This window comes from Pinus tabuliformis, chromosome 2_2, assembly GCF_031772625.1.
Source record: "Pinus tabuliformis cultivar Carrire ecotype Pingquan chromosome 2_2, CPIR1, whole genome shotgun sequence".
In the NCBI taxonomy this organism is placed as follows: domain Eukaryota; kingdom Viridiplantae; phylum Streptophyta; class Pinopsida; order Pinales; family Pinaceae; genus Pinus; species Pinus tabuliformis.
Genome location: NC_142300.1, coordinates 544397084 through 544408247, shown reverse-complemented (window position 1 = coordinate 544408247; position 11164 = coordinate 544397084). Strand labels below are relative to the sequence as shown.

At 36.5% G+C, this 11164-nt stretch overlaps 1 pseudogene; it reads left to right on the top strand.

Annotated features, from left to right (window-relative positions):
- Positions 1-954: 954 nt before the first annotated feature.
- LOC149193774 (enoyl-CoA delta isomerase 1, peroxisomal-like) lies at positions 955-9768 on the top strand (annotated as a pseudogene).
- Positions 9769-11164: the final 1396 nt, after the last annotated feature.

The following is an 11164-nucleotide window of genomic DNA, read 5'->3' as shown; positions in this document are numbered from 1 at the left end:
CAAGTAAAAGTGAAGGTACTACTTGTTGTCACTGCTCATCTGGCAAGAGACCCTAGGGGTTCCAAGCCAGAATTCTATAGGGTCAGAAGAAGCTTAACTCTTTGATGGAAGAAGAGCAAATATATCCTAAGAGAGAGCTACTCTACTGCAGTAATGAAGAAAACATAATGAAATACTTAAACCATACCATAACCTAACTAACCAATCAAACAACTATGCTAAGTAGAATTGCTAAATTAACACTAATATAATGCTAATTATCTAAGTTGCAGAAGTAAAGAGCATCAAAACTAGACTAGGGTGTAAGCAAAGAACTAAACTAACTCGGATTTCAAGGGAAAGAGAATTCGGAAGACGAAATTAGTGAAAGGAGGACGTGAGGGAACAATAATGCATAAGAACCGTTGGGTCAGTCGGGTGAAAGGCAAATGAACAGTGGAGATTGGATCGCAGGAGGTTACGTAGATAGATGGGCGAACAAGGTTAACTAATAGGATGAATAATGGAGATCTTATCACGAAGGCTTAAGTGAATGGATGGACGAACAAGGGAACAAAGTAGATGAACATCGGAGATCGTTTCGCGAGGGATTAGGTGAGTGGATGGACGAATGAGGTTAACATGAGATGAATGGCCGAGATCTAATCGCGCGGGTGAAGTCAAGAGATGAACGAATGAGGCTAACAGGAGTGATGAATGACTAAGATCTTATTGCGCAGGTGAAGTCAAGAGATGGATGGTGGAGATCATATCCTGGGTAAAAGAAACGTGCGGAAATGAGGGAGTGGGTTTCTAAGGCGATAAGTAGTTTCTCACGCACCCTTCAGGCTGTAAGCAGTATTTTGAAATTTCACACGATTAGCCTTACTGTGCAACACGTAGAACGAGAAACCATTTTTCTCACGTGCTTTCGGGCGGATAACGTTTGTGCACTAATCCGTGCGAGATTGGGCGATGGCCGTTGGATCAGGCGAGGCTGATCAACGGTGGCGATCGACTAAGCTAGTTGGTGATCAGGTGAAGCGACAGCCGTCGGATCAGGCGAGGAAGATCGATGGTGGGGACTTAAAGCTCATAAAGCAAGTGGTGGACTCCACGTGAGGCAGCAGTTGGAGAAAATAATGAATCAAATGGTGATTGTGAAGGTTTGTTGGTGATCGGATGATGAGGAAGCGATGAAGGATGAACGTGCTAGAGGCGGTTTCAAAATGAAAATGACAGAGAAAACTAGTGCAGGTGAACAAATAACTATATTAAATAGTGAACTCCATAGCCCATGCGAGAACCAAAGACCTGTGTTTTTGGGGCTACTGAAGGGTCTCTTCCTCAAGTCATGGTCATAGAAGGAGGAGATGAGGTCGAGACACTTGCGCACAACCTGCTAGTGATATTTTTCGCCTAGCTAACCTGTAAACTGAAAATAGGCCCAAATGGAAGTAAACTACAACACAACCGATCTACTCTACGCTACTGTAATGAAAATGCAGCTACCTAAGCAAATAACCAGAAAAACCATGAATCCTACTTAAGCAACTAAACAGAACCAGAAAGCTATTTAAACAAATAAACATAACCAGGAATCTATTTAAGCAAATGAACAATGAAAACCAGGAAACTATGCTAGCATACATGTACAATAAAGAGGAGCTTTGGCTGCTTGAGTCGGGTCCTAACCCAAGAGCTTTAGCCCTTGGAGTTAACTCAGAGCTGGCTTAAATAGAACGGATTCTTATTATAAAAACCATGGATTACAAAGAAAACTGTCACAAGTCTTTGCATCTCAGAAATAAAATAGAGTTTTACAATAGAAGTCCAAATCCTAATGAGGTCCTAAGCCTCTCTACTTATAAATTTGATAAACTAGTTTCTGTCACTTTCACTTGCTTGGCTATCTTCTAGTTTTCAAAGTGATGGTTTTTTGCACTTGGATGATGGAGGAATATTCGAATGGAGGGGTAGTAAATGAGGAGGATTTACCTCCTATAATTACTCTCCCTTGTCCCATTCGAGTTTTGACCAAGGTCTTTGCCATCGTTCCTTGCTTTTATCTTTTATGCCTGCATTTTTCCTTGCTTTTATCCTTTATTCCTGCATGCACTTTAGACCACAAAGCAAAATATCCAACTCTAACTCATCTCATAAACAAAATATAATCAAAAGTATGTGATAAGTTGTGAGAATAGTTGATTTGACTAAGCTAGGAGGTGAATTAAGGACAATTAAGGCCCATATAATTATTCAATGATGAGGCTCATCAATGTCCAAGCCTTTGTTACCACAAGTTGGTCTTCTCTCCAAAGACCACTGGATTTTCTGCTCCACTTTCAGGAACCATGGAACTGTTGCACCCATCAACAATAGTGCTACCTTGTAGCTTGTACAAAGTTCCAATCCAAATTCCCTGCATTAATAACAGTGCTCCCCGAACCATCTTACAGGTAGCCTTCTCGAACACTGTTTGTACACCTGCATCATCCATCTTGCTTACGGAAATCAAATTTTTGGCCAATGTAGGAATATGCAGAACACTCGGAAGTGTTCTAACCCTTCCACCTTGCAACTTCAACTTTACTTTTCCTCGACCAATGATTCTAGCCTCCCTATCATCCCCTAAGAAGACATCATCACCATCGTATTTCTCATACTTGCAGAACCACTCTCTATGAGGAGTGAAGTGAAATGATGCACATAAGTCAATCAACCATGCCTCATGATCTACATGTGTACTTGAAGAAGCCAAGTACACATCCCCACCATCATTTGAGGTGGTTTTCGCCTTTGCAGAAGGAGCATCATTAAATCCATTTCCTTTGTCAGGAGCTTTAGATTTTTAGTCCCTTTTGTAGTGCCCTTCCTTTCCGCATTTCTAGCAAACCACCTTTACAGGTTTTCCTGGAGATTTAGATCTCCCTCTAGATTTAGATCTCCCACTCAATGACTTATTTTTGTTTCTTTTCTGGGACTGTCCTCGTACAGACAACCCATCACCATTTTGGCTCTCCATATTTTTCCGTCTCATCTCCTCCGTTAGTAAGGATGAGACTATTTCATCAAACTGCAAGGTAGTTGCATTGCTACTTACTGCAATAACCAGATTATCCCACGAATCTGGTAGAGAACACAACAAACTGATGCACTTATCTTCATCTTAAATTTTAATATCAACAGATAATAACTAACTTACTACAGTATTAAATGCATTTAGATGTTCTGTCACCGAGTCTCCATCTTTCATCCTCAGGTTATACAACTTTTTCTATAGGAACAGTTTATTCACCAGAGACTTAGATTGGTACAAAGTCCCTAACTTGTCCCACAAAGCCTTCGTCGTAGCTTCCCCTGATACATTCAACAATACCGAATCTAAGACACACAATCATATTGTGCTCTTAGCCTTCCGATTCAACTTCTTCCATTCTTCATCGGACACTCCCATTGGTTTAGTACATGGATTTACCGTGATCCACTGATCTTTATCCACCAACAGATCCTCCATATCAAGTTTCCATAACTCAAAACTCTGACCATTAAATTCCCTGATCTCTATCTTTCCATTGCCCGCCATCTTCTTTCACCACCAGAATCGATCACGCAGATCTCCCACTGAACAGGGTTTACCACAGGCCCGAGCGAAACCCCTCAGCAACAAAGGTGTCCCCTTGAAGCCAAAACAACTCTGATACCAAATGTAGGTTTTAACCCCGTACATAAATTACCTGCATACGATTTCTAAAACACAGAAAATAAACAATGCGAGAGCATAACACATAAAACACATATACACAGAGATTTTCCCCTGGATCCCAAAACCGAGACTGTCAGCTTGATTTTTCATTATGTTCCTTTCAATGTTACAATACATATTTATACATGCCGAAGCATCCAATACCATGGACCGAAAACCATCGCGTCCAAAACCATGTGCGAAAACCATGCACAAAACCATAGGTAAGTCTACCAACCTAATATAGGGTCCGAAAAATATTTCCCCGGGGCACCGCCCCAGACCCTGTAGAGGGGGGCTAACTGCCCCCCTCAAGCCCCATGTGACCCCCCCTGCTGCATAGTCGACGCAACGAAAGGGGGGCATCGTTGCCCCTCTAACCCCCTGGTTAACTATGTAGGCTAGTCGTGGAAAGAATATAACACAACCCAACATCTAAAATGTGATAAGGATTCATAATGATGTTGGATAATCTTTTGAGCATAAACGTTATTTCTATTAAGGCATACAACTTGAGTAGGCCTAATGGTTAAGAGAATGTGTTTCCTCCTAATATGTCATAAGTTCAAAACCAGAGAGGGTAGACTATGTATGCCTTCTTAGACTTAGCAGTCATATCGTTGCACGAGATGGGTCCCTTGTCCCACAAACAAAAAAACCTTAAATTTAAATAATAATAATAATAATTAAAAACACGATTTACTATATATTATCAATTTTTAATAAAAAAATATTATATATTAATTTATTTATTAATCATTACTAATTTATATGTTTAACTTAAAAAAAATGTGTATTTTTCAATAATTTGTCATAAACTATTTTTCAAAAACATATAATTAAACTATGATTTAGAGATTAATATTGCACAATACAATGCCACATTCATAACTGCTTATTGCAATTAATAGGGGCTATTAAACAATATTTTCAAACTTTAACATTAAGCATCTATTCTTATATTGACTTTTCATAAATAAATTAATTATTTTAGATAATTTTATTATTATCTATAAAAATTTATTATAACTATTTTTTATATATAAATTTCCTAACCAATATTATATTAAAACAGACTAATTATTAAAATAATTTTGGCATAAATCATATGTAGAAAAACTTTGTTGAAGCGTTTCGAACCAACTAGTGTGATTCAAAAGCTTTAACTCCAAAAATACTAAACATAATCCGCAACTGTAAACTATGGACATAAAATTGAAAAACCACTTATTGCAATTAATACTGGCTATTAAACAATATTTTCAAACTTTAACATTAAGCTTCTATTCTTTTTTTTTTTTCCGAAGGTGGCAAAACCTATCAAACTCGGGTGTCAAACCAACAGTGAGGACAGCCATCTCTGGTTGCTATCCGCGAATGTCGGTTTGACTCATCACTGTTATCAAGGAAAACCATGCCACCTGTAATAACCCGCTGGTGGTCCGTAAGGGAGCAGGCTTTCACTCCTGCCAGATGCCTCTGGGTCTTGGGCCGTTAACCTGTTTCCTTACGTCCGAGGAAGACGAGCTCTTAGCCAAGTAGAAGCAGTTTTACGGCATACTCCAAGCCAAATTAAGCTTCTATTCTTATATTGGCTTTTTATAAATAAATTAATTATTTTAGTAATTTTATTATTATCTATAAAAATTTATTATAACTATTTATATATATAAATTTCCTAACCAATATTCCATTAAAATAAACCAGAATTATTAAAATAATTTTTAAATTAATTAATTAAATCATCTTCAAAAGCGTTAACTCCAAAAATATTAAGCATAATCCGCAACTGTGGACTATGTACATAAAATTGAACCTGAATCCGTTTAACGATTATTTATGTTATAGTGGTAGGCCATTATTTCATATCTCAAAATATCTCCCAATACATTTACAAGTTAGACTAGTCTTCAGTAATCACAGCGTAAGGCGTTCTCTCGGAGAAGAACTCCCTATGTGTGCAGTTGTGTATCACTGATTTTGGCAGTAGACAATTGAAATACCCTCAACCATATGGTTGAAGACGGGTATTACAGTTACAATTTTTTTATTACAGTTCTAATTAGCAAACCTAAATTTACTGTCTGCTCATTTGGAAACATTTCGTAGGTAAGACGATCTCGCACCAAACAAGGGAAACATATCTGCCATGGAAAGTTGTTGTCTCTACCCACACAAGTCACAGTGAAGATAATTCATACATGAGAGCTTCTATTTTTGTGGTAAACAACAACATAGCTGCATTACATAAACGATGGACTTAGGCCTAGTCGAAATGAGGCATTCAGGATCCTCATCTTCGCCATCCAAGCAAGCTAAAGAGGAAGCAGAAATCAAAGAATAAGAAGAGAAAGAAGAACTCCATAACCTGAAATTCAGAGGATGAAATCTCTCTCTTTACTTCTGGAAAGATGACAGGCTCTCCGCGAGGTCTTCAGAAAACTCTCTAGCATTGCTCTGCGCTCTTCTGTTAGCAGGATTCATCTCGCTGCCGCCCATCTGGAACCATTTGGTAAGCATCTACACTGTATTTAGCCATGTAATCACACTTAAGTTACCGGGTTTTAACAAATCGGGACCAACGGTTAGTCATTTGTTAGGTTGGAGTATATTTACATGGAGATAACGACTGTATTAACCTAGATCAGAGTTCAATAGAGAAGTAATCCACGCGATCTGTGCAAAATCCTCCATATTTGTGCAAGAAGGAATTGTTCTCCGTTGTCCACATGTAAGTTCATTTTCTTTCCAGACTGTAATTGTTTCACCAATCAACCCATGAATTTGCTTTTATGGATCAGGAAAAGTAATTTTCTATGCAGGATTGCATCTGCAGATTTATAGAATTGACTGCGCTTTTGCTTTTATGCAAGTTTTTAATAAATCTAGAATAAGCTAGATTTTAATTAAGTAAATTTGTAGGTCGTTTCTTCTTCCCAGGCTATTAGGTTTCTGTTAAACACACTTTATGAAAAAGTTTATTCAAATTAACAAATATGACCATAACTGGCTTTTAGGATCACGAGGTTATGATTTTATTCCGGTTATTGTAATCAAATCTTAATTTTGGGAGCCTCTTTACCGTCTACTGAAATTGCATCGGCGAAGGGAGATAATTATCTCTGCTTGAAATTAATTTTGCTTTAGCTCTAACTTGACTGAAGGTTCTATTAGAATAAGCCTTAGTCTAATTAAAGTAACATATGGCTTGTCTCTGACCTTATTGAAATTTTCAGTAATTATATTCCATAGTTATGTTTTCCCTAACAATTAGTGAGAATCCACACTCCGCAACAACTTCCGCAACAACTTCATGGAATCCATGTGCTGAAATGCAAGAAAAGTTTTCACGTAAGCTACCTGCTTTAATTCTCATGAGAAGAGGTTTCGTAACTTTGGCCAATGTGTGCACTTATTTATTGGTATACTGTTTGGATGTCCGTATCAAATAAGGGTAATTAATGACGGGCCTTGAAAGTTAAAAATTCCACAGTATAATCTTTCTGCAAATACAACTATATATACTGGACCTTTAAATCAATGTCTATTTATAACCCCAACTTCCTATTTGCCACTCTATTTTAGTGTTCTTTTTTGGACTATTTTCACTTTATCAGTCGGGTATTTGTGTAGAAGATAGTTTTTATTCTACAAGAGGTTTCAAAGCTCAAAGTACATAAAAATATGGCTCCGTTGCTGAAAATACAATGATGGCTGATTATAGACAAAAAGAGTGGCCTCGCCGTTATAAAAATGGTTCCCACTTATGGCCACTAGCATTGCAGAAATGAAAAGAGTGTCGATGTCCACTTGAACCAGGTGAAGTTGCAGTTATCTTGAAGGCAATGGGGTATCCTAAGGAGACACAAATTTATGATGCATCTGGCTCCACAAATCAACTACAGTCACGATGTCAGAGATGAATTATTCTTGGGTTATAAAAGAGCGTTCCAATTTTGTTTGGGTTTCTGTTCGAATTTAATAATTCTTATAATAACTTGGTGGGTGTCGTAGATTGAACATGGAGTGCGCAGAAGATACACTTAAAATCTCGATGGATCTATCGTAACCAATGAAAGAGCACACTATAAAGGATAAATTGCTTTCAACCTCCAAGGATGTCATACTCGATGAAAGCCCATTTGATATATGGTGGGTTACTTTTGACACATTTTTTTTTACACATTTTTCTGGAGCAAAACCATGTTGCAGATGTGGTATTTAAAAGAGGTGTGACAAGAACTTCAGGGGTCATCTCATATACTTCATGCATTCATGACAACAAGATTGACTTCGACAATTTTAATATCTTCTAATCTTACTAATTTTGGTTTTGAATACTTAATATGTTTTTTGAAAGGACTATTCATGCCTCTAAAATACTATAATTCTCTTAAAAGTCTATTTTGACAGATTGTAAGTAATAAATATTACATGAGAAAAACAAAACTTCATTAGATGAAAAACTATATATATGAACTAAAAACTATATATATGGATTCTCTCTTTTTATATATAAAAGACGACGTATTTTATATATGGATTCTCTCTTTTTATATATAAAAGACAACATATTTTTTCTTCTGAAAAAAACATTGCATTTTGTTTCCAATTGTTCAAATTAATCTTGGAACAAAATTTGTTGTGACTGCTTAATATTGAGTTTAGCAATAATTTGTATTATATTAGTTTTTGCTTGGTTTATTGCTTGTAAAACACCTTAGAGTTGAAAACGATCATGCTTATGTGGAAGAAGAAGTGGGATTGGAACAAGAAAAATACAGCCTTCAGGCACCATATAAAATTGGTAAGGAATTTGGTTCAAATGGTTTTGTTGGATCATAACTAAATATTATTGGAGAATTTAATTTCAACAACCTATTAACCGTCCATCCAAGTATCATCCTAGGCATCTTAATTCAGTTTTCACTTTGTCCAATTTAATTCAATCACTGCAATCATTCATTTATTGTTTATGTCTCCAATATAATCATTGTGCTCAACGCACCCATTAAAACATCGCTGAGATCAGCATATCACAGTTGAAAACTCATTTGGAGCACGAAGTCGGCACAAAGTCAGTTTGCATAAAAAGGTAAAGGCACAATTTATTAGTAAGGCAAACACCCTTTTTTAACAAATTTGTTTCAAAGGCTTTCTTAAAATAATTGTGATTTAGGTGCGGTTTATTAGTACCGCAAACACCTTTGTTTTAACAAATTTGTCTCAAAGGATTTCTAAAATAAAGGTGATTCATTTTTGTTTAAAAATAATCTTATGTTATGTTGTGAAAAAAGGAATTTAAAAAAAGTGTTTATGTATTTTTTAGAAAGGCTCCAAAAGTATTAAAAGGTATTTTTTTTTAAAACAACTCTCCTAGCTGCCATGGTGTACTTGTTTGCAGCGCCTGATATTATGTTAGACGATTAAAGAATCCTCTGCCATTAGATTGAAACAATTATTGAACAATTATAACGAGCTTCCTCTGCTGGAGAAAATGATAAGCGACACATTTGCATCGCACAACACCGAAAGCTCGCAGTAGAGAGGATCGATTTGAGATCCTCGACCTCAAATTCATGCAGCTCGTCACAACCCTCATGGAATTGAAGTTACCGTCAATTGTCGTCGTCTGTGGGCATGCTTCTGTAGGGGGATTCATTTTCGCGTTAGCCCATGACTACAGATTCATGAGAAAGGATAGAGGGTTTCTCTATATGAGCGAGGTAGACGTGGGTTTCGTCATTCCTCCCAGCGGCATGTCCATCATTAGGAGCAAGGTTGATTCCCGTTACTTGACGGAAATTATGTTGGGCAGACGCAAGTACTCTGCTCCCATGGCCTTCAAAGCGGTTCTGGTGGACTATGTTCACGATAATTCTGTCGAAACCCTAGAAGCCGCCATTGATGCAGTTGTTAAGATGGGTCAGAAAAAATGCAATAAAGAGGTTTACCTACAACTCAGGCTCTGTCTTTTCTCCGAACCTATGGAGAAACTCTGACTGGTTGCCAAAGAGGGTTCTCCACTACTTTCCCGCCTCTGATTTCTTTATCTTTAAACATTTTTTTAACTTTGTGAACCCCATGCGTCAATTGTTTGAGTACTCAAATATATGAATATTATGCATAATATTTGCATTCACAAAAGCTAGTGCATTCTACAGAGTTCTTGTAGCCCCATTTTTATACACTGCCATCTGTAAATTTTGATTCTCTGCCAAACTAATCAGTGCACAATATTACAATTCTAGAGTGTAGTTCGAAAATTGTGAAATAGACTTAAGCTCATGCTTTTCTAGAGGCTTGAATGAACACTAAAGAAAATTCAAAATCACAAGGTTACTAATGTGACAATTGTATATGACATCCATGTTAAGCGAGTGCTGCACAATAATTTTTATTTTATTTATTTATTTATTTTTTATTTTTTATTTTTTATTTTTATTTTATTTTTATTATTTATTTATTTATTTTCTTTAGATTCAAGAAACTTTATGGCATTAGTATAAATTAATGTATGCACTAAATTTATACGTGGTTGGACGAGGGATTTGTGCTTGAAGATTCCACTTGCTTCACAAGGTTACTAATGTGACAATTGTATATGACATCCATGTTAAGCCTGCATAGTAATTTTTTAATTTTATTTATTTATTTAATTTAATTATTATTATTATTATTATTTATTTATTATTTTATTTTTTTTTAGATTCAAGAAACTTTATGGCATTAGTATAAATTAATGTATGCACTAAATTTATACGTGGTTGGACCATGGATTTGTGCTTGAAGATGCCACTGGCTTCTCTGTAAATGGTGACATTGATGTGCATACAGTTGTTTCTGCTTCCTTGCTTGTCTCACATCCAAGCTTTTCACCTCAAAGACTTCTAGACATGTCAGAAAAATGGAGAGCTCCACCTTTGCCAGAAGGTCCAGTGGATCTTTTCATTGGGATACTCTCTGCAGGCAACCACTTTGGAGACTGGATGGCTGTCAGAAAAACATGGATGCAGTCTAAACTTGTTAGATCATCGAATGTTGTGGCCCATTTTTTTGTTGCCTTGGTAAGTTACTGTACATTTATTTCTGCTAGATTGTTTTCGAAAAGAGTTAATAGAGTGATGGAATGATGAAATTAATTGTCATTTAACTGTCTCTATTGAAATTCACTGCATATCAATATTATTAAGAGGAAATACTATGACATAGGGGCATATCATTTATCATCAAAGAAGATACTTGTCTTAAGATGAAAAACTCCTGAGCAAATCCTTTCAAAAATCTCAAGAAGTGGCCTTGAACACTCTGTTCATGAAGAAGCAGAGGAACAGATAGCTAACAAAGCTTTGTTGTACCATTCAAGTTGGGTTCAAATCATCAAGCTACAAGCTGCCCCAAATATGTCCTGTAGCAAGCAAGTAAACATCAGAGCAATTG